General features: G+C 46.7%; 1 long non-coding RNA gene across 1 annotated transcript in view; it reads right to left on the minus strand.

Annotated features, from left to right (window-relative positions):
• The window catches only part of LOC142701551 (uncharacterized), a 28,820-nt gene extending 7,658 nt beyond the window's left edge, over positions 1 to 21,162 (minus strand). Inside the window, exons 1-2 of the long non-coding RNA XR_012866896.1 lie at positions 21,031 to 21,162; positions 12,348 to 12,465 (exon numbers count right to left, since the gene is read on the minus strand). This is a non-coding gene — a long non-coding RNA (uncharacterized LOC142701551). The remainder of the gene's footprint in view (positions 1 to 12,347; positions 12,466 to 21,030) is intronic.
• Positions 21,163 to 25,055: the final 3,893 nt, after the last annotated feature.

Below are 25,055 nucleotides of genomic sequence, written 5' to 3' on the forward strand. Positions count from 1 at the left end.
CATGTCCTCCTCAGCCTATTCCTGGAACGAGACCCAACTGGACGGTGAGAGCAGCTCGGAGCTCACGCGCTGTATGGGAGTCCTTGCTCCTGACTAGTCTATCAATAAGTGCTGGGGGCCGTTCTCCACAAGAGGCTGGGCTAGAACTCCACGCTCCGTGGAGCTTTCTATTGTGAAGAACAAACAGCGCAGGATCCTAAGATGAGGCCACCACAAGCCAACGTGATTACAAAGAAGAAATGCAGTAATTTTTTTTATGACCGACCTTATAAAGTCGGTGCAATAAACACTTGGATGGAGACTCTTCCCTGTAAGGTGTGTACTGTGGGAATGGAAGAGTTAATGGTTACATGACTGAATTCATATTGTAGAAATGCCCCACATATACATATATATACACACATACATTTACACATACACACACACACACACACACACACATACATATACACACACACACACATATATATGGTGTATAGTCAATACCCATTTCCTGCTCTGATCTTATTATCTGGATATTATCTAGCTGTCTGGACTCCCGGTCCGACTGATTTAAACCCCCAACATAATCATAAAATAAATGGCGTAGACCTAGAGTAGAAAATGCCGTATACTCCTCTAAGGCCCAGTGCGAAATACATAACCCCCCCCCACACACCCCCCCAGTACTACAGCAACTATTTCTGGTAAAGGGGAAGGTCTCACACCCATTTGGCCGGTACCCCCCCCCCTCTTCATAGGCCGAGCCCTGTGCTAGGTGACACCCCATAGGTCAACCTCATAGGACCCATCTCCGCTGGTCATGGCAGAAACATTTCACTACACGGTGGCCATTGAAAAGGCACAAAACCTGTAACGTAGAGCCAATTCTCCTACAGCCCCCACCAGTCACACCCCGGGCCGCCACCATGAAAACCCTTCCTGTCATATGTGGTTGAGGGATGTGCGTACAGGTGGAGTAGCATGGGAGGCAGTCGGAATAATGAAGTAATAAGTGCTGATTTATGACCCCGATAATATATTTGTGGAGAGACTTTATCTTGACAACCGGAGAAATTACAACCACACAATAATCCTGCAATAAACCGATGACAAGGAATCCTCGCCACTGACGCCCGAGGAGCTACTAGTGCAGATATATCCTTATATATATTCCTTAAATACTCTGTTCCGCCACTTGTCTCCATTCCCCTCCTTATATTATGGCATATCCCCTGTCGCAGCGATGACCTACTAATAGTCACATGACTGGACAGGTCACTGTCTCTCCTCTCCTGAAATACTCTGTGCTGCTCAGAGTCTTCCACAGACCTGACTGATATTTTGTAGCCGTGGAAGGATTTTTTGTATTTCTTTACAGAACTTGATGGACGGCTTTTATGACAAGGGTATGATCACGTCTTTTATGTTTTGTTGCGTGACCTTTAGTCGATTTCATTTTTCCGCTCGCATTCTATGCGCAAGTGACATAACGCTCGCCTTCTGCGCACTAAATATACAAGGACAGGAGAAAGAGGAAGAAAAGCATGCGGACCCCAAACCGTTTGCAGCAGTAGTAAAGCGCAGCAGCCCCTTCCAAATTTTCCTCTGCACAGCGCCCCTCTGGATACATGGTGCTGTGCGGGAACTGCAGCACGACCACATAAATGAAGCGGTGTCTAAATATCTCTGTACAGATCCAGTTAGGGACCGGCACCATAGAGAGGGAATGCCGAAAAGGCCGGCCCGCCATTTAGGTATCAGGGGGTCCCGAAGGTCAGACCCCACTTGATCAGTTATTTATGGGAAAACTGATTTGAATGGGTCCGTGTGCGATCCGCAAAAAACTACGGTCGTGCGCAGGAGGCAGAATTCTCCCGCTACGAGTGGGCGGACAGAATGATATCACGTAAATATATAGCCCCGGTTTCTATAAGCCCCCCGTGGGGTAACGCAGGACTGCGCTATCGCCCCGGACAGAGACTTTCCTCGCGCAATGTATTGTTTCTATAATTTCCGGAGTGAACGCGTTTTACGCCATTCCTGGAGGGGCTCGGTTGACTCAGTAGATCCAGTGCAGATAAAGTAAAGTGCTGCCGCCGGGGGCAATGTTAAACCGCCAGCTCTCGGCACCATCTAATTCCTCAGATCTTCTCTGAACGCCAATTGAGTTTACACAATACAAACAAGCAACGGCCAGAGCCGCACAACCACATGTTCAGGTCTCAAGGAAATAATAACCATGAGAAATAATCTCCTCGACATTGCTGTCAACTTTCATGAGAGTGACGATCAACATGTTCCCAGACATGCATTATAGATAATTACAGAGATAGGGGGGGTATACAGCTGTAGTGTGGAGTATACAGGATGAGGCGGGGGGTATACAGCTGTAGTGTGGAGTATACAGGATGAGGCGGGGGTATACAGCTGTAGTGTGGAGTATACAGGATGAGGAGGGGGGTATACAGCTGTAGTGTGGAGTATACAGGATGAGGCGGGGGGTATACAGCTGTAGTGTGGAGTATACAGGATGAGGCGGGGGTATACAGCTGTAGTGTGGAGTATACAGGATGAGGCGGGGGGGTATACAGCTGTAGTGTGGAGTATACAGGATGAGGCGGGGGGTATACAGCTGTAGTGTGGAGTATACAGGATGAGGCGGGGGTATACAGCTGTAGTGTGGAGTATACAGGATGAGGCGGGGGGTATACAGCTGTAGTGTGGAGTATACAGGATGAGGCGGGGGTATACAGCTGTAGTGTGGAGTATACAGGATGAGGCGGGGGGTATACAGCTGTAGTGTGGAGTATACAGGATGAGGCGGGGGGTATACAGCTGTAGTGTGGAGTATACAGGATGAGGCGGGGGGGTATACAGCTGTAGTGTGGAGTATACAGGATGAGGCGGGGGGTATACAGCTGTAGTGTGGAGTATACAGGATGAGGCGGGGGTATACAGCTGTAGTGTGGAGTATACAGGATGAGGCGGGGGGGTATACTGCTGTAGTGTGGAGTATACAGGATGAGGCGGGGGTATACAGCTGTAGTGTGGAGTATACAGGATGAGGCGGGGTTATACAGCTGTAGTGTGGAGTATACAGGATGAGGCGGGGGGTATACAGCTGTAGTGTGGAGTATACAGGATGAGGCGGGAGGTATACAGCTGTAGTGTGGAGTATACAGGATGAGGCGGGGGGTATACAGCTGTAGTGTGGAGTATACAGGATGAGGCGGGGGTATACAGCTGTAGTGTGGAGTATACAGGATGAGGCGGGGGTATACAGCTGTAGTGTGGAGTATACAGGATGAGGCGGGGGGTATACAGCTGTAGTGTGGAGTATACAGGATGAGGCGGGGGTATACAGCTGTAGTGTGGAGTATACAGGATGAGGCGGGGGTATACAGCTGTAGTGTGGAGTATACAGGATGAGGCGGGGGGGTATACAGCTGTAGTGTGGAGTATACAGGATGAGGCGGGGGGGTATACAGCTGTAGTGTGGAGTATACAGGATGAGGCGGGGGGTATACAGCTGTAGTGTGGAGTATACAGGATGAGGCGGGGGTATACAGCTGTAGTGTGGAGTATACAGGATGAGGCGGGGGTATACAGCTGTAGTGTGGAGTATACAGGATGAGGCGGGGGTATACAGCTGTAGTGTGGAGTATACAGGATGAGGCGGGGGGTATACAGCTGTAGTGTGGAGTATACAGGATGAGGCGGGGGTATACAGCTGTAGTGTGGAGTATACAGGATGAGGCGGGGGGTATACAGCTGTAGTGTGGAGTATACAGGATGAGGCGGGGGTATACAGCTGTAGTGTGGAGTATACAGGATGAGGCGGGGGGTATACAGCTGTAGTGTGGAGTATACAGGATGAGGCGGGGGGTATACAGCTGTAGTGTGGAGTATACAGGATGAGGCGGGGGTATACAGCTGTAGTGTGGAGTATACAGGATGAGGCGGGGGTATACAGCTGTAGTGTGGAGTATACAGGATGAGGCGGGGGGGTATACAGCTGTAGTGTGGAGTATACAGGATGAGGCGGGGGTATACAGCTGTAGTGTGGAGTATACAGGATGAGGCGGGGGTATACAGCTGTAGTGTGGAGTATACAGGATGAGGCGGGGGGGTATACAGCTGTAGTGTGGAGTATACAGGATGAGGCGGGGGTATACAGCTGTAGTGTGGAGTATACAGGATGAGGCGGGGGTATACAGCTGTAGTGTGGAGTATACAGGATGAGGCGGGGGTATACAGCTGTAGTGTGGAGTATACAGGATGAGGCGGGGGGGTATACAGCTGTAGTGTGGAGTATACAGGATGAGGCGGGGGGTATACAGCTGTAGTGTGGAGTATACAGGATGAGGCGGGGGTATACAGCTGTAGTGTGGAGTATACAGGATGAGGCGGGAGTATACAGCTGTAGTGTGGAGTATACAGGATGAGGCGGGGGTATACAGCTGTAGTGTGGAGTATACAGGATGAGGCGGGGGTATACAGCTGTAGTGTGGAGTATACAGGATGAGGCGGGGGTATACAGCTGTAGTGTGGAGTATACAGGATGAGGCGGGGGTATACAGCTGTAGTGTGGAGTATACAGGATGAGGCGGGGGTATACAGCTGTAGTGTGGAGTATACAGGATGAGGCGGGGGTATACAGCTGTAGTGTGGAGTATACAGGATGAGGCGGGGGTATACATTTTTTCGTCTATATTTCTGAGAATATAGGGAGATCTTGTCACCTTTCAGCAGAACACCGCTGTTTGTTCACTGCTCACAGATCACAGACTTCCACAAGAACGTTCAGCGTTTATCAGCTGTTATCAGCCGGCGCTGGAGCTACTGGGTGACAGCAGAGGACAGTGAATAATGAGCCGGGGAGCGGCACACGGAACACGGCATCGTAAACGCTCCAAGAATGAGGAAGGGGGATGTTATGGCTATGGGAGCGACGACATGTCAGAGCAATATAAGTGTGGAAGGACCCCCTCCACCTCCCATGATGACTGGCTGACAACCATATTGTCCCTAGATACTACACTGAGTACAGCTCTGGAGTATAAGGGTATGTTCACACGGCCTATTTACGGACGTAATTCGGGCGTTTTTGCCCCGAATTACGTCCGAAAATAGCGCCTCAATAGTGCTGACAAACATCTGCCCATTGCTTTCAACATCTGCCCATTGCTTTGTTTGTCTGTTCACACGAGGCGTAATTTACGCGCCGCTGTCAAAAGACGGCGCGTAAATAGACGCCCGCGTCAAAGAAGTGACCTGTCACTTCTTTGGCCATAATTGGAGCCGTTATTCATTGACTTCAATGAATAGCAGCGCTAATTACGCCCGTAATAGACGCGGCGTTCAAGCGCCTGCACATGCCGTTACGGCTGAAATTACGGGGATGTTTTCAGGCTGAAACATCCCCGTAATTTCAGCCGTTACGGACGCCCTCGTGTGAACATACCCTTATACAGGATATAACTCAGGATCAGTACAGGATAAGTAATGTAATGTATGTACACAGTGACTCCACCAGCAGAATAGTGAGTGCAGCTCTGGAGTATAATACAGGATATAACTCAGGATCAGTACAGGATAAGTAATGTATGTACACAGTGACTCCACCAGCAGAATAGTGAGTGCAGCTCTGGAGTATAATACAGGATGTAACTCAGGATCAGTACAGGATAAGTAATGTAATGTATGTACACAGTGATTCCACCAGCAGAATAGTGAGTGCAGCTCTGGAGTATAATACAGGATATAACTCAGGATCAGTACAGGATAAGTCATGTATGTACACAGTGACTCCACCAGCAGAATAGTGAGTGCAGCTCTGGAGTATAATACAGGATGTAACTCAGGATCAGTACAGGATAAGTAATGTAATGTATGTACACAGTGACTCCACCAGCAGAATAGTGAGTGCAGCTCTGGAGTATAATACAGGATATAACTCAGGATCAGTACAGGATAAGTAATGTATGTACACAGTGACTCCACCAGCAGAATAGTGAGTGCAGCTCTGGAGTATAATACAGGATGTAACTCAGGATCAGTACAGGATAAGTAATGTAATGTATGTACAGTGACTCCACCAGCAGAATAGTGAGTGCAGCTCTGGGGTATAATACAGGATATAACTCAGGATCAGTACAGGATAAGTAATGTAATGTATGTACACAGTGACTCCACCAGCAGAATAGTGAGTGCAGCTCTGGAGTATAATACAGGATATAACTCAGGATCAGTACAGGATAAGTAATGTATGTACACAGTGACTCCACCAGCAGAATAGTGAGTGCAGCTCTGGAGTATAATACAGGATGTAACTCAGGATCAGTACAGGATAAGTAATGTAATGTATGTACACAGTGACTCCACCAGCAGAATAGTGAGTGCAGCTCTGGAGTATAATACAGGATGTAACTCAGGATCAGTACAGGATAAGTGATGTAATGTATGTACACAGTGACTCCACCAGCAGAATAGTGAGTGCAGCTCTGGAGTATAATACAGGATATAACTCAGGATCAGTACAGGATAAGTAATGTAATGTATGCACACAGTGACTCCACCAGCAGAATAGTGAGTGCAGCTCTGGAGTATAATACAGGATGTAACTCAGGATCAGTACAGGATAAGTAATGTAATGTATGTACACAGTGACTCCACCAGCAGAATAGTGAGTGCAGCTCTGGAGTATAATACAGGATGTAACTCAGGATCAGTACAGGATAAGTAATGTAATGTATGTACACAGTGATTCCACCAGCAGAATAGTGAGTGCAGCTCTGGAGTATAATACAGGATGTAACTCAGGATCAGTACAGGATAAGTAATGTAATGTATGTACACAGTGACTCCACCAGCAGAATAGTGAGTGCAGCTCTGGAGTATAATACAGGATATAACTCAGGATCAGTACAGGATAAGTAATGTATGTACACAGTGACTCCACCAGCAGAATAGTGAGTGCAGCTCTGGAGTATAATACAGGATGTAACTCAGGATCAGTACAGGATAAGTAATGTAATGTATGTACAGTGACTCCACCAGCAGAATAGTGAGTGCAGCTCTGGGGTATAATACAGGATATAACTCAGGATCAGTACAGGATAAGTAATGTAATGTATGTACACAGTGACTCCACCAGCAGAATAGTGAGTGCAGCTCTGGAGTATAATACAGGATATAACTCAGGATCAGTACAGGATAAGTAATGTATGTACACAGTGACTCCACCAGCAGAATAGTGAGTGCAGCTCTGGAGTATAATACAGGATGTAACTCAGGATCAGTACAGGATAAGTAATGTAATGTATGTACACAGTGACTCCACCAGCAGAATAGTGAGTACAGCTCTGGAGTATAATACAGGATGTAACTCAGGATCAGTACAGGATAAGTAATGTAATGTATGTACACAGTGACTCCACCAGCAGAATAGTGAGTGCAGCTCTGGAGTATAATACAGGATGTAACTCACGATCAGTACAGGATAAGTGATGTAATGTATGTACACAGTGACTCCACCAGCAGAATAGTGAGTGCAGCTCTGGAGTATAATACAGGATATAACTCAGGATCAGTACAGGATAAGTAATGTAATGTATGTACACAGTGACTCCACCAGCAGAATAGTGAGTGCAGCTCTGGAGTATAATACAGGATATAACTCAGGATCAGTACAGGGTAAGTAATGTAATGAATGTACACAGTGACTCCACCAGCAGAATAGTGAGTGCAGCTCTGGAGTATAATACAGGATGTAACTCAGGATCAGTACAGGATAAGTAATGTAATGTATGTACACAGTGACTCCACCAGCAGAATAGTGAGTGCAGCTCTGGAGTATAATACAGGATGTAACTCAGGATCAGTACAGGATAAGTGATGTAATGTATGTACACAGTGACTCCACCAGCAGAATAGTGAGTGCAGCTCTGGAGTGTAATACAGGATGTAACTCAGGATCAGTACGGGATAAGTGATGTAATGTATGTACACAGTGACTCCACCAGCAGAATAGTGAGTGCAGCTCTGGAGTATAATACATGATGTAACTCAGGATCAGTACAGGATAAGTAATGTAATGTATGTACACAGTGACTCCACCAGCAGAATAGTGAGTGCAGCTCTGGAGTATAATACAGGATATAACTCAGGATCAGTACAGGATGAGTAATGTAAAGTATGTACACGGTGACTCCACCAGCAGAATAGTGAGTGCAGCTCTGGAGTATAATACAGGATATAACTCAGGATCAGTACAGGATAAGTAATGTAATGTATGCACACAGTGACTCCACCAGCAGAATAGTGAGTGCTGCTCTGGAGTATAATACAGGATGTAACTCAGGATCAGTACAGGATAAGTGATGTAATGTATATACACAGTGACTCCACCAGCAGAATAGTGAGTGCAGCTCTGGAGTATAATACAGGATGTAACTCAGGATCAGTACAGGATAAGTAATGTAATGTATGTACACAGTGACACCACCAGCAGAATAGTGAGTGCAGCTCTGGAGTATAATACAGGATGTAACTCCGGATCAGTACAGGATAAGTAATGTAATGTATGTACACAGTGACTCCACCAGCAGAATAGTGAGTGCAGCTCTGGAGTATAATACAGGATATAACTCAGGATCAGTACAGGATGAGTAATGTAATGTATGTACACAGTGACTTCACCAGCAGAATAGTGAGTGCAGCTCTGGAGTATAATACAGGATATAACTCAGGATCAGTACAGGATAAGTAATTTATGTACACAGTGACTCCACCAGCAGAATAGTGAGTGCAGCTCTGGAGTATAATACAGGATGTAACTCAGGATCAGTACAGGATAAGTAATGTAATGTATGTACACAGTGACTCCACCAGCAGAATAGTGAGTGCTGCTCTGGAGTATAATACAGGATGTAACTCAGGATCAGTACAGGATAAGTAATGTAATGTATGTACACAGTGACTCCACCAGCAGAATAGTGAGTGCAGCTCTGGAGTATAATACAGGATGTAACTCAGGATCAGTACAGGATAAGTAATGTAATGTATGTACACAGTGACTCCACCAGCAGAATAGTGAGTGCAGCTCTGGAGTATAATACAGGATAACACAGTGACTTTTATGTTGTATACTTCTATATATCTGTGTGATGGTGCTCGTGGGTAACATAACCTTTAACAGAATATTTCTTAAGAATAACAAGGGAATTCAATGACATCTGCAATGCATTGCGCCATTTTCTATCCCCGCCACCACGTGATATGTCACTGTCCGGCCTCTAATCCTCTGGCACAATGAAGGACGGTAGATAAGTTGGCGGATACATCGTCCTATCATTGTTGTCGCCAAGTCTATAGACGTTAAGTCCTGGCCAGTGGTGATAACCACCCGTGTCCCATGTGTCCGCCCCAGCGCCGGCTCTTTTCTCCACCGTACACACCATTTAATTACTATTTTTATGACCAGCTAATAAAAATTTCAGTTTTTAAGCCCGGCCCAGATCAATATTGACATGAGATTAGCGTGTGTGATGTGTGTGTATGTGTGAGCGCGTGTGACACGGGATCCGTCCTGATCTCACAACACACAAATCCCAGCACGGATATTTACCAATGTGTTACTAACACTAATTCCCAGCTGGTATCTTAATTAAAATCACAGACCAGACCACCCATCCCCCTCCCCGGGCCACAACCTACTACCGGATTCTCCCGGTTCCTATTACTGGTTAATATCCTTTATAACTGCAGCTGTGAGCGCCAATTATCTGGTAAGACAACAACTCGTAAAGGAGCTCACGTGTCACCACTGCGTATGTAGGCAATGACGGGCTAGCACTGCGTACGGGGCACCCTCTGGCTAGCACTGCGTACGGGGCACCCTCTGGCTAGCACTGCGTACGGGGCACCCTCTGGCTAGCACTGCGTACGGGGCACCCTCTGGCTAGCACTGCGTACGGGGCACCCTCTGGCTAGCACTGCGTACGGGGCACACTCTGGCTAGCACTGCGTACGGGGCACCCTCTCGCTAGCACTGCGTACGGGGCACTCTCTGGCTAGCACTGCGTACGGGGCACCCTCTGGCTAGCACTGCGTACGGGGCACCCTCTGGCTAGCACTGCGTACGGGGCACCCTCTGGCTAGCACTGCGTATGGGGCACACTCTGGCTAGCACTGCGTACGGGGCACTCTCTGGCTAGCACTGCATACGGGGCACTCTCTGGCTAGCACTGCATATGGGGCACTCTCTGGCTAGCACTGCATATGGGGCACTATAGCTAACACTGCATGGGAACACTCTAGCTAGTACCGTGTGTGTAGGGGCATTCTGCCTGAAACTAAATATGGGGGAAATCTGGCTAATGCTATACACGAGGGCACTCTTTTTCTGACACTGTATGGAGGAATTCTGTCTGACACTGTATGCAAGCACTCTTTGGCTGTCACTATGTATGGAGACACTATGGCTGGCACTGTGTATTAGGGCACTCTGAATAAATCTGTGTATGGGGGAACTCTCGGGATGACTTTTGTGACACTCTGAAAAGATATGTGGGGGAACTCTGTCTTACACTGTATGAGGTGACCCTGACCTCACACCGCGGCGGACGAGGGCACTCCCTGACCTCACACCGCGGCGGACGAGGGCACTCCCTGACCTCACACCGCGGGGGACGAGGGCACTCCCTGACCTCACACCGCGGCGGACGAGGGCACTCCCTGACCTCACACCGCGGCGGACGAGGGCACTCCCTGACCTCACACCGCGGCGGACGAGGGCACTCCCTGACCTCACACCGCGGCGGACGAGGGCACTCCCAGACTGAGGGCACTCTCTGACTGAGGGCACTCTCACTCACACTAATATATAGGGGAAACTCAGAGGCTAAAATTGGGTATTGTGGAAGTCTTTTTCTATATCTAAACATCTTAAATGCCTAAATTTAGAAAAAAAAATTAAATGATGTGTACTAAAGTGGGAATCACGGGTTCAAGTCTGCCCGGGACAACATCTGTATGAAGGTAGTATGCTCCCCCAGCGCGTGCGTGGGTTTTGCATTAGTTCTCCGGTTTTCTCCTTCAGCCAATAAACTGATAGGTATGATTATAGGCTCTATATATATATATAAAATGTAGAACTGATAGGATGATGACGGACTCTAACTTTGTCGGAAAGTGAAAAGATGAGCAGAGTACCTAGTAGTAAGGAACAGAAACTGAAAATTCCCAATGTAACAGCACTGCATTATACATATGTCTTCTGGTGTCACCTAGTGGCTGCTCGTTGTAAGCACAATTTTTAACAAACTTTAATGCGAAAAATATAACGTATTTTTATAAATGGCACAAGCCTATGTTCCCGTGCATAAATCATACATGTTTGGAGGAACCATCTTTAAGGGGAATTCTGTGTTTAGTTGTCTGCTGAGAAGTGATCTCTACAGAACAGGAAGGGTCAGTCTATTATAAATGGTGGATCCTGTGTTATCTATATATAGGTGTTACCTGTCAGTGTAATCTTCCCTCTGATGATAATGAGATGACTGCTGAGAAGTGATCTCTACAGAACAGGAAGGGTCAGTCTATTATAAATGGTGTATCCTGTGTTATCGATATATAGGTGTTACGTGTCAGTGTAATCTTCCCTCTGATGATAATGAGATGACTGCTGAGTAGTGATCTCTACAGAAAAGGAAGGGTCAGTCTATTATAAATGGTGGATCCTGTGTTATCTATATATAGGTGTTACGTGTCAGTGTAATCTTCCCTGTGATAATATAGAGATGACTGCTGAGAAGTGATCTCTACAGAACAGGAAGGGTCAGTCTATTATAAATGGTGGATCCTGTGTTATCGATATATAGGTGTTACCTGTCAGTGTAATCTTCCCTCTGATGATAATGAGATGACTGCTGAGAAGTGATCTCTACAGAACAGGAAGGGTCAGTCTATTATAAATGGTGGATCCTGTGTTATCTATATATAGGTGTTACGTGTCAGTGTAATCTTCCCTGTGATAATATAGAGATGACTGCTGAGAAGTGATCTCTACAGAACAGGAAGGGTCAGTCTATTATAAATGGTGGATCCTGTGTTATCGATATATAGGTGTTACGTGTCAGTGTAATCTTCCCTGTGATGATAATGAGATGACTGCTGAGAAGTGATCTCTACAGAACCGGAAGGGAGCCTGAGTGGCCAGAGTGACAACTGCAAGATTTTAGGCTTATTTTTTTATAATATAGATAATGACATAAAAAATTAAAAACACGTTTAACATAAAAAGTATACAATGGGTGATTTTCTGACGACACATTGCCTTTAAAATGCTGTTCTCTTACGGTTACCTGGATGTCCGATCAATCAAGCTCGGCCCGGTCACACGGGGCACATCTCCTGGCATTATTTCAGAGGGCACCACTGGTCTTGATGACCCGCATCCCCAATCCCACACCGTGCCAGAACCTATAGAAAGGCAGAACGAAACCTCTCATTACAGGTCTCCTAATAGCAGAGCCACTGCCTCCGGTCACAGTTCTGCCTCTCACCAGCAGGTGGCAGAGTTGAGCTCGCTGCAGTTCTCCATAGTAGAGGGGAGTTATTATTATAGGACTTTTCTTTAGGATTAGAAGACGATATTATATGGAACATATAGATCCGTCTTCTACGCAATAATCCATACCGTCAGCGACCCTGGAAGAACCGCAGAACCAGTTTTAGAACATGACTCCGGGATTAGTCAGTGAGGCCCGTCCCTGACATCAGCACATACAGGGGCGTCCGCTGAGCCACTGTTAGAGGAAGCGTACACTTCACACGCGGCCCGGTCCCCACAGCGCCCCTCCTGGTCATCCGGCCACGTAAAGCGTAGCATGGCGACTACAAAATAGCTGCAGGAAAGTGGTCGTAACCCAGCGGAGGTCAAGAAGGGCGTCCCTATGTAAAGGATCGGATGAATAGACCCCCCCGAGTACCACCCCCACTCCTAGCAGGGGGTCTAATGTAAATATTAACCCTCCAATAGCCAGAGATCAGGGACAGGTTAGTTCAGTGGGAGGGACGGGGATTCCACCAATGTGTCATTGTATTATGACGGCAGGTTTCCTTACACACAGTCACGCACTCTGCCCCCCTTCTATAGTCTCACAGCCTGGGAAATAGTTAACTTCACCCAGAAAGGTTGTCGCTTTCATTAAATGTGAGTCGGCAGGTTGTGCCGGTGTCTGCCAGGGAGAGTCACGGAGGAGGGCATGGCGGCTATGAGGAAGTGGCAGAGCTTATTCAGAAAACAGACCTACAGACCGTCAGCGGTGAGTAAAGCGGGAGAGAAACCGGGCACAACTATTCTGACTCCAATATAGGGGTGATTGAGATGTGGACTAGTTGGCATTGATGGGGCTCGTTAATCTATTGCTTCCTGTTATCAGCCATTTCAGGGTAAGCGAGGCGGTCTGTAGTGTTTTCTAATGAGGGCTGAGAAGCTCCATGTGTGACGGACGTCGCCCGCTCCTCTTATAACGCTGCTGTACCATTATAAGCTTTGGTCTACACGGGTTACTGGCCCTTTAAGACAATTAATATAATGACAGGGATGAGACGCGTCGCGCTTCTTGTCAGGAATTCTGCGCAAATGTTTTGTTTCTTGTCGACACCAAACAATGAACTGAAAACACAACTGCTGCGTACACAAAACGAGTCCACAGGTGTCACCAACAAGAGAAGCGAGAGACGCCGGAGGAGTCATCAAAACTGCAGCTCCAAATCCTCCACCGTCCACAGTAAATCTCCCCAAGTGTCATTATCCTGTACCCCAAGTGTCATTATCCTGTACCCCAAGTGTCATTATCCTGTACCCCAAGTGTCATTATCCTCTACCCCAAGTGTCAGTGTGTCATTATATTGTACCCCAAGTGTCATTATCCTGCACCCCAAGTGTCAGTCATTATCCTGCACCCCAAGTGTCAGCGTCTCATTATCCTGATCCTCAAGTGTCAGCGTCTCATCCTATACCCCAAGTGTCATTATCCTCTACCCCAAGTGTCATTATCCTCTACCCCAAGTGTCATTATCCTCTACCCCTAGTGTCAGTGTATCATTATCCTGTACCCCAAGTGTCAGCGTCTCATTATCCTGTACCCCAAGTGTCAGTGTATCATTATCCTGTACCCCAAGTGTCAGCGTATCATTATCCTGTACCCCGAGTGTCAGCGTGTCATTATCCTGCACCCCAAGTGTCAGTGTATCATTATCCTGTACCCCAAGTGTCAGTGTATCATTATCCTGTACCCCAAGTGTCAGTGTATCATTATCCTGTACCCCAAGTGTCAGTGTATCATTATCCTGTACCCCAAGTGTCAGCGTCTCATTATCCTGTACCCCAAGTGTCATTATCCTGTACCCCAAGTGTCATTATCCTCTACCCCAAGTGTCATTATCCTCTACCCCAAGTGTCATTATCCTGCACCCCAAGTGTCAGTGTGTCATTATATTGTACCCCAAGTGTCATTATCCTGCACCCCAAGTGTCAGTCATTATCCTGCACCCCAAGTGTCAGTGTGTCATTATGCTGTACCCCAAGTGTCAGCGTCTCATTATCCTGTACCCCAAGTGTCAGTGTATCATTATCCTGTACCCCAAGTGTCAGCGTCTCATTATCCTGTACCCCAAGTGTCAGCGTCTCATTATCCTGTACCCCAAGTGTCAGTGTATCATTATCCTGTACCCCAAGTGTCAGCGTCTCATTATCCTCTACCCCAAGTGTCATTATCCTCTACCCCAAGTGTCATTATCCTCTACCCCAAGTGTCAGTGTGTCATTATATTGTACCCCAAGTGTCATTATCCTGCACCCCAAGTGTCAGTCATTATCCTGCACCCCAAGTGTCAGTGTCATTATGCTGTACCCCAAGTGTCAATATCCTGTACCCCAAGTGTCAACATCTCATTATCCTGTACCCCAAGTGTCAGTGTGTCATCCTGTACCCCAAGTGTCAGCGTCTCATTATCCTGTACCCCAAGTGTCAGTGTGTCATTATCCTGTACCCCAAGTGTCAGCGTCTCATTATCCTGTACCCCAAGTGTCATTATCCTGTACCCCAAGTGTCATTATCCTGTACCCCAAGTGTCAGCGTATCATTATCCTGTACCCCAAGTGTCATTTTCCTGTACCCCAAGTGTCAGTGTATCATTATCCTGTCCCCCAAGTGTCAGTGTATCATTATCCTGTCCCCCAAGTGTCAGCGTATCATTATCCTGTACCCCAAGTGTCAGTGTGTCATTATCCTGTACCCCAAGTGTCATTATCCTGTACCCCAAGTGTCAGCGTATTATTATCCTGTACCCCAAGTGTCAGCGTATCATTATCCTGTACCCCAAGTGTCAGCGTGTCATTATCCTGTATCCCAAGTGTCAATGTATCATTATCCTGTACACCAAGTGTCAATGTATCATTATCCTGCACCCCAAATGTCAGCGGGTCATTATCCTGCACCCCAAGTGTCAGCGTATCATTATCTTGTACCCCAAGTGTCAGCGTATCATTATCCTGTACCCCAAGTCTCAGCGTATCATTATCCTGTACCCCAAGTGTCAGCGTATCATTATCCTGTACCCCAAGTGTCAGTGTATCATTATCCTGTACCCCAAGTGTCAGCGTATCATTATCCTGTACCCCAAGTGTTAGCGTGTCATTATCCTGCACCCCAAGTGTCAGCGTATCATTATCCTGTACCCCAAGTGTCAGCGTATCATTATCCTGTACCCCAAGTGCCAGTGTCATTATCCTGCACCCCAAGTGTCAGCGTATCATTATACTGTACCCCAAGTCTCAGCGTATCATTATCCTGTACCCCAAGTGTCAGTGTATCATTATCCTGCACACCAAGTGTCCGTGTATCATTATCCTGCACCCCAAGTGTCAGTGTATCATTATCCTGTACCCCAAGTGTCAGTGTGTCATTATCCTGTATCCCAAGTGTCAATGTATCATTATCCTGCACCCCAAGTCTCAGCGTATCATTATCCTGTACCCCAAGTCTCAGCGTATCATTATCCTGTACCCCGAGTGTCAGTGTATCATTATCCTGTACCCCAAGTGTCAGTGTCATTATCCTGTACCCCGAGTGTCAGTGTATCATTATCCTGTACCCCAAGTGTCAGTGTATCATTATCCTGTACCCCAAGTGTCAGTGTATTATTATCCTGTACCCCAAGCGTCAGTGTATCATTATCCTGTACCCCAAGTGTCAGTGTATCATTATCCTGTACCCCAAGTGTCATTATCCTGTACCCCAAGTGTCATTATCCTGTACCCCAAGTGTCAGCATCTCATTATCCTGTACCCCAAGTGTCAGCGTCTCATTATCCTGTACCCCAAGTGTCAGTGTATCATTATCCTGTACCCCAAGTGTCAGTGTATCATTATCCTGTACCCCAAGTGTCAGTATCATTATCCTGTACCCCGAGTGTCAGCGCGTCATTATCCTGTATCCCAAGTGTCAGCGTATCATTATCCTGTACCCTAAGTGTCAGTGTATCATTATCCTGTACCCCAAGTGTCAGCGTCTCATTATCCTCTACCCCAAGTGTCAGTGTATCATTATCCTGTACCCCAAGTGTCAGTGTATCATTATCCTGCACCCCAAGTGTCAGCGTATCATTATCCTGTACCCCATGTCTCAGGGTATCATTATCCTGTACCCCAAGTCTCAGCGTATCATTATCCTGTACCCCATGTCTCAGGGTATCATTATCCTGTACCCCAAGTCTCAGCGTATCATTATCCTGCACTCCAAGTGTCAGCGTATCATTATCCTGTACCCCGAGTGTCAGCGTATCATTATCCTGTACCCCAAGTGTCAGCGTATCATTATCCTGTACCCCAAGTGTCAGCGTGTCATTATCCTGTACCCCAAGTGTCAGCGTGTCATTATCCTGTACCCCAAGTGTCAGCGTATCATTATCCTGTACCCCAAGTGTCAGCGTATCATTATCCTGTACCCCAAGTGTCAGCGTGTCATTATCCTGTACCCCAAGTGTCAGCGTATCATTATCCTGTACCCCAAGTGTCAGCGTATCATTATCCTGTACCCCAAGTGTCAGTGTCATTATCCTGTACCCCGAGTGTCAGTATATCATTATCCTGTACCCCAAGTGTCAGTGTATCATTATCCTGTACCCCAAGTGTCAGTGTATCATTATCCTGTACCCCAAGTGTCAGTGTATCATTATCCTGTACCCCAAGTGTCAGCGTATCATTATCCTGTACCCCAAGTGTCAGCGTGTCATTATCCTGTACCCCAAGTGTCAGTGTATCATTATCCTGTACCCCAAGTGTTAGCGTGTCATTATCCTGCACCCCAAGTGTCAGCGTATCATTATCCTGTACCCCAAGTGTCAGCGTATCATTATCCTGTACCCCAAGTGTCAGTGTCATTATCCTGCACCCCAAGTGTCAGCGTATCATTATACTGTACCCCAAGTCTCAGCGTATCATTATCCTGTACCCCAAGTGTCAGTGTATCATTATCCTGCACACCAAGTGTCCGTGTATCATTATCCTGTACCCCAAGTGTCCGTGTATCATTATCCTGCACCCCAAGTGTCAGTGTATCATTATCCTGTATCCCAAGTGTCAATGTATCATTATCCTGCACCCCAAGTCTCAGCATATCATTATCCTGTACCCCAAGTCTCAGCGTATCATTATCCTGTACCCCGAGTGTCAATGTATCATTATCCTGTACCCCAAGTGTCAGTGTATCATTATCCTGTACCCCAAGTGTCAGTGTCATTATCCTGTACCCCGAGTGTCAGTGTATCATTATCCTGTACCCCAAGTGTCAGTGTATCATTATCCTGTACCCCAAGTGTCAGTGTATTATTATCCTGTACCCCAAGCGTCAGTGTATTATTATCCTGTACCCCAAGTGTCAGTGTATCATTATCCTGTACCCCAAGTGTCAGTGTATCATTATCCTGTACCCCAAGTGTCATTATCCTGTACCCCAAGTGTCAGCATCTCATTATCCTGTACCCCAAGTGTCAGCGTCTCATTATCTTCTACCCCAAGTGTCAGTGTATCATTATCCTGTACCCCAAGTGTCAGCGTGTCATTATCCTGTACCCCAAGTGTCAGTGTATCATTATCCTGTACCCCAAGTGTCAGTATCATTATCCTGTACCCCGAGTGTCAGCGCGTCATTATCCGGTATCCCAAGTGTCAGCGTATCATTATCCTGTACCCCAAGTGTCAGTGTATCATTATCCTGTACCCCAAGTGTCAGCGTCTCATTATCCTCTACCCCAAGTGTCAGGGTATCATTATCCTGTACCCCAAGTGTCAGTGTATCATTATCCTGCACCCCAAGTGTCAGCGTATCATTATCCTGTACCCCGAGTGTCAGCGTATCATTATCCTGTACCCCATGTCTCAGGGTATCATTATCCTGTACCCCAAGTCTCAGCGTATCATTATCCTGTACCCCAAGTGTCAGCGTCTTTATCCTGTACCCCAAGTCTCAGCGTATCATTATCCTGTACCCCAAGTGTCAGCGTCTTTATCCTGTACTCCAAGTGTCAGCGTATCATTATCCTGCCCCCCAAGTGTCAGCGTATCATTATCCTGTACCCCAAGTGTCAGCGTATCATTATCCTGTACCCCAAGTGTCAGCGTGTCATTATCCTGTACCCCAAGTGTCAGCGTGTCATTATCCTGTACCCCAAGTGTCAGCGTATCATTATCCTGTACCCCAAGTGTCAGCGTATCATTATCCTGTACCCCAAGTGTCAGCGTGTCATTATCCTGTACCCCAAGTGTCAGCGTATCATTATCCTGTACCCCAAGTGTCAGTGTATCATTATCCTGTACCCCAAGTGTCAGTGTCATTATCCTGTACCCCGAGTGTCAGTGTATCATTATCCTGTACCCCAAGTGTCAGTGTATCATTATCCTGTACCCCAAGTGTCAGTGTATCATTATCCTGTACCCCAAGTGTCAGTGTATCATTATCCTGCACCCCAAGTGTCAGCGTATCATTATCCTGTACCCCAAGTGTCAGTGTATCATTATCCTGTACCCCAAGTGTCAGTGTATCATTATCCTGTACCCCAAGTGTCAGTGTATCATTATCCTGCACCCCAAGTGTCAGTGTCATTATCCTGCTCCCAAGTGTCAGTGTATCATTATCCTGTACCCCAAGTGTCAGTGTATCATTATCCTGTACCCCAAGTGTCAGTGTATCATTATCCTGCACCCCAAGTGTCAGTGTCATTATCCTGTACCCCAAGTGTCAGTGTATCATTATCCTATACCCTAAGTGTCAGCGTATCATTATCCTGTACCCCAAGTGTCAGTGTATCATTATCCTGTACCCCAAGTGTCAGTGTATCATTATCCTGTACCCCAAGTGTCAGTGTATCATTATCCTGTACCCCAAGTGTCAGCGTATCATTATCCTGTACCCCGAGTGTCATTATCCTGTACCCCAAGTGTCAGCGTATCATTATCCTGCACCCCAAGTGTCAGTGTATCATTATCCTGTACCCCAAGTTTCAGTGTATCATTATCCTGTACCCCAAGTGTCAGTGTATCATTATCCTGTACCCCAAGTGTCAGCGTATCATTATCCTGTACCCCAAGTGTCAGTGTATCATTATCCTGTACCCCAAGTGTCAGCGTATCATTATCCTGTACCCCAAGTGTCAGTGTATCATTATCCTGTACCCCATGTGTCAGTGTATCATTATCCTGTACCCCATGTGTCAGTGTATCATTATCCTGTACCCCAAGTGTGAGCAGTAATCGAAGTCCAGTTGACGCTTTTCTTAGCTGGTCTCCCACGCTGCTCTACAGATGGGGTCTCTGGTTTGACTGATATTCCTGTTCATGTTGGGTCAGACATTGATTTACAGGATAGTTACCTACAGGTGGCACTAGAGAGACATTTTCATTCCTTCTGTAGGAGAGCTCATTTGCATTTCTCATCCGATAAAATAAAGCTATGCCTTTTGCCACCAGGGGGCACTGTTCTACTAGACTCGTCATTGCGGAGTCCTCAGTTCTGTTCACATTTAGAAAGTTTTAAGGGCTGATCGGTCGGGGTCTGAATCCTAGGACCCCCGCAGATCAGCTGTTTTGAAGGGGCCGCAGCGCTTGTGAATACCTGTGGATCGCCACTACTTCTGTGTTGACAATTAACAGTGTGCAAGAAGTTGATTGGCAAGGGCCCCGGGAGTCGGACCCCAACCCATCGGCTACCAATGGCCTATCCTGAGGACAGGCCATCAATTTTTAGTGGCGAAAAACCACCTTAAGTTTAAAGGGGTTTTCCACTAGATCCCCTTTGGGATCGGTGGGGGTCCGACACCCGGAGCCCGCACCGATTAGCTGTTCCCGCAGGCAGCAGGACGTCATGGCACATTATGCAATGTACGGAACCGGAAACAGTTCTCCCCGTACATTACATAGCGGCCGTGCTGCAGGTTGGCCGCCATTCCGTGCCCGGTACCATCGGCTTTCGGCGTGGACGTCCAGTACCCTGAAGCAGCGGTTCTCTGCGGGGTCCGGGTGTTGGACCCGCACTAATGATATACGGATGATCCACATCAGTTGTCCGGCAGTGGAAAACCCCTTTAGACTACACGCACACATAGCGTATTTTGCTGCGGAAAATACGCACCAAAACCGCCGCAATGTGGGTAAAAACTGCACCTAATCGTGCGTTTTTCAGCGCGGCTTTTACGTTTTCATGCTGCAGATTTTGGTGCGATTTTCCTCAGGCAGATACAATTGGCAAGCGGAAACGCAAAACAAATTGGCATTGCGGATTTTAAAAATGGGTGCGCGGGTCAATTTACATGCAGAAAAATACCGCAGCGTGTACGTGGTCGAGGGTTTATATTCTTTATTCACACATTCACCTGTAATAAGTCATAAACATGGAGATCAGGGCCTTCTCCTAGCAACCGGGTGTGCGCTGCAATTAGTGTCCCCCCATAGCGACATAGAAGAAGTTCCTCCCACGTTACTTACATGTACCGAAAACTCAAACATGAGCCGATGAGACGGCGACTACAGCAGCAATCACTGCACCTGCAATAAGCAATGGACATGAATCAAACATGGAGCTCAGGGCCTTCTCCTAGCAACCTGGTGTGCGCTGCAATCTGTGTCCCCCCAGAAACACTCCCCTGAGGTAGATGGTTCCACGTGACTGTCTGTCGTATTTCTGGACCTGTCTATTGCTATGGTGACACCTATTAACCCGCTAGTGACCGCCCATTAGGCCTCTTGCACACGACCGTTGTGCCACTCGGGCCGTTTTTGACGGCACTCGATAGTCTTCATGGACCCATTCACTTCCGTGAAAAATGGTCCGAGTCTCCGAGGAAAGATAGAACACGTCCTATCTTTCCTCGGATCACTGACGAGATTCGGACGGCGCACTCGGTCGTGTGCATGAGGCGTTAGCGTTTTTACGGCGGCCGCTAACGGGCTTTATTCTGGTGCAGTAGCCCTTTTTACCGCGCGGAATAAATAAACAGAGCAGGGAGCCGTTAAAACTCCCTGCTCGAACGGCAGAGATCGATATCAGTATCGATCTCGCCCGTTTAACCCCTCAGATGCGGCGCTCGATAGCGAACGCCGCATCTGAGTGGTTTTGGAGAGAAGGAGGAAGCAAGCTCTCTTACCCCACTGGCACCCTGCGTGGTACAGGGTACCGGTGTCTTCTATGGCAGCCTAATAAAGCCCCCCCAGGTCTGCCACTAGTTATGTCTGCTGGGCCATGCCAGAGCCGGCAGATGCCTGTCCGTTTTACACGGACAGGCAGTAATACGCTATATACAGAAGTATTGCAGTGTATTATAAAAGCGATCAGATGATCGCATAGTGAAGTCCCCTAGTGAGACTAGTAAAAAAGTGAAAAAAAAAGTTTCATAAAGTTTATAATAAATAAAAAAAGGGAAAAAAAAAAAAAGATAAAAACTTTTTCCCCTTACAAAATGCTTTATTATTAACAAAAAAAACAGGTTAAAAAGTTACACGGATTTGGTATCGCCGCGTTCGTAATGACCCCCAACGATAAAGTTATTACATTATTTAACCCACTGGTCGAATGGCGTAAAAAATAAATTTAAAAAACAATACAAAAATTGCGGTTTTCTGTGAATCCGGCCTTAAAAAAAAAGTGATCAACAAGTCGCATCTACTCCAAAGTGATACCGATAAAAACTACAAGTCGCCCGCAAAAAACAAAACCTAATACAGTGATGTCGACGCAAAAATAAAAAACAATTATAGCTCTTGGAATGAGACGATTAAAATAACGTAAAAAAATAACTTGGTCATTACAGGGTTAAAGGAAGTCCGTCATCAGAAAACGTCCGCACCAAACTGGCCACAGGGTATTCTAGATTAGGGCCACCGGATTCTGACGTGTATTATGCGCCTCGTTCGCAGAAAAAATGGTTTTATTACGTTTATGCAAATGAGCATTTTGGATAAACGCGGGCGTCACCGTTATTCCAAAACGCTCTGTCGTCGTTCCCCAGTTCAACCCCCTCCCCCCCCTTCTTACATTGATAGACAGTGGCCAGGAAGAGTAATAGAGGAGTTCACGCCCGGCCCCGTAGTGTCCTGAACGCGCGCGGCCCTGCTTCATAATCCGCGCATGCGCAGTAGTGCCGATCAGAACGGTGACATAAAGGTTGTGCTGCGCATGCGCCGATTATGAAGCAGGGACGCGCGCGCTCAGGACACTACGGGCCAGGATTGAGAACAATAAAGTAGTGGTTATAAAAGCCTTATTCACACGACCGCGTTCGGTCCATGATATACAGACCGAATTTCCCGGACCGTACACAGTTCAGGGAGCCGGGCTCCATCATAGTTATGTATGACGTTAGGAGTCCCTGCCTCGCTGCAGGAATACGGTCCTGTACTGAAACATGTTTTACTTTGCAGGTACCATGACAGTGTCGCTCCCGTGTTATGTGTCCACCTGGGGACTTATTTTGGATTGTGCCCCCCATCCCTCTTCCTGGGAATGCCGATCCAGGTGCTGGGTGGGGGCTGGGACGTCTGTTTTGGTGGCTGCCCCTTACTGGCACAGACTGGTTGGGGTCCTTTATAATGGAAGCTCTCATTGAACGACACATTAAGATTGTGTTACATAATACAAAAGGGCTTTTCAATGTGTTCTCAAAGCCTTTGTGTGAGAGTATGCGCAGCGCTGTGTACAGAACATCACCCCCACCCCCTTCTACCGAGCACCTGTGTACACAAGAGTCCGGCCCGATACACCTACTCATCTATATACAGTGCTCCCCAACAACAATGTCAGGAGGTGTAACGTTACCGCCTGACCCCAAGTCTTCTCTGCAGAAAGTTATTGATTGCCCACTCTATACTCACTGTGTACATACATTACATTACTTATACTGTACTGATCCTGAGTTAAATCCTGTATTATACTCCAGAGCGGCACTCACTATTCTGCTGGTGGAGTCACTGTGTACATACATTACATTACTTATCCTGTACTGATCCTGAGTTACATCCTGTATTATACTCCAGAGCTGCACTCACTATTCTGCAGGTGGAGTCACTGTGTATATACATTACATTACTTATCCTGTACTGATCCTGAGTTATATCCTGTATTATACTCCAGAGCTGCACTCACTATTCTGCTGGTGGAGTCACTGTGTACATACATTACATTACTTATACTGTACTGATCCTGAGTTATATCCTGTATTATACTCCAGAGCGGCACTCACTATTCTGCTGGTGGAGTCACTGTGTACATACATTACATTACTTATCCTGTACTGATCCTGAGTTACATCCTGTATTATACTCCAGAGCTGCACTCACTATTCTGCAGGTGGAGTCACTGTGTATATACATTACATTACTTATCCTGTACTGATCCTGAGTTATATCCTGTATTATACTCCAGAGCTGCACTCACTATTCTGCTGGTGGAGTCACTGTGTACATACATTACATTACTTATCCTGTACTGATCCTGAGTTACATCCTGTATTATACTCCAGAGCTGCACTCACTATTCTGCTGGGGGAGCCACTGTGTACATACATTACATTACTTATCCTGTACTGATCCTGAGTTACATCCTGTATTATACTCAAGAGCTGCACTCATTATTCTGCTGGTGGAGTCACTGTGTACATACATTACATTACTTATCCTGTACTGATCCTGAGTTATATCCTGTATTATACTCCAGAGCTGCACTCACTGTTCTGCTGGTGGAGTCACTGTGTACATACATTACATTACTTATCCTGTACTGATCCTGAGTTACATCCTGTATTATACTCCAGAGCTGCACTCACTATTCTGCTGGTGGAGTCACTGTGTACATACATTACTTATCCTGTACTGATCCTGAGTTACATCCTGTATTATACTCCAGAGCGGCACTCACTATTCTGCTGGTGGAGTCACTGTGTACATACATTACATTACTTATCCTGTACTGATCCTGAGTTACATCCTGTATTATACTCCAGAGCTGCACTCACTATTCTGCAGGTGGAGTCACTGTGTATATACATTACATTACTTATCCTGTACTGATCCTGAGTTATATCCTGTATTATACTCCAGAGCTGCACTCACTATTCTGCTGGTGGAGTCACTGTGTACATACATTACATTACTTATCCTGTACTGATCCTGAGTTACATCCTGTATTATACTCCAGAGCTGCACTCACTATTCTGCTGGGGGAGCCACTGTGTACATACATTACATTACTTATCCTGTACTGATCCTGAGTTACATCCTGTATTATACTCAAGAGCTGCACTCATTATTCTGCTGGTGGAGTCACTGTGTACATACATTACATTACTTATCCTGTACTGATCCTGAGTTACATCCTGTATTATACTCCAGAGCTGCACTCACTATTCTGCTGGTGGAGTCACTGTGTACATACATTACTTATCCTGTACTGATCCTGAGTTACATCCTGTATTATACTCCAGAGCTGTACTCACTATTCTGCTGGTGGAGTCACTGTG

This window comes from Rhinoderma darwinii, unplaced genomic scaffold, assembly GCF_050947455.1.
Source record: "Rhinoderma darwinii isolate aRhiDar2 unplaced genomic scaffold, aRhiDar2.hap1 Scaffold_2119, whole genome shotgun sequence".
Lineage (NCBI taxonomy): Eukaryota > Metazoa > Chordata > Amphibia > Anura > Rhinodermatidae > Rhinoderma > Rhinoderma darwinii.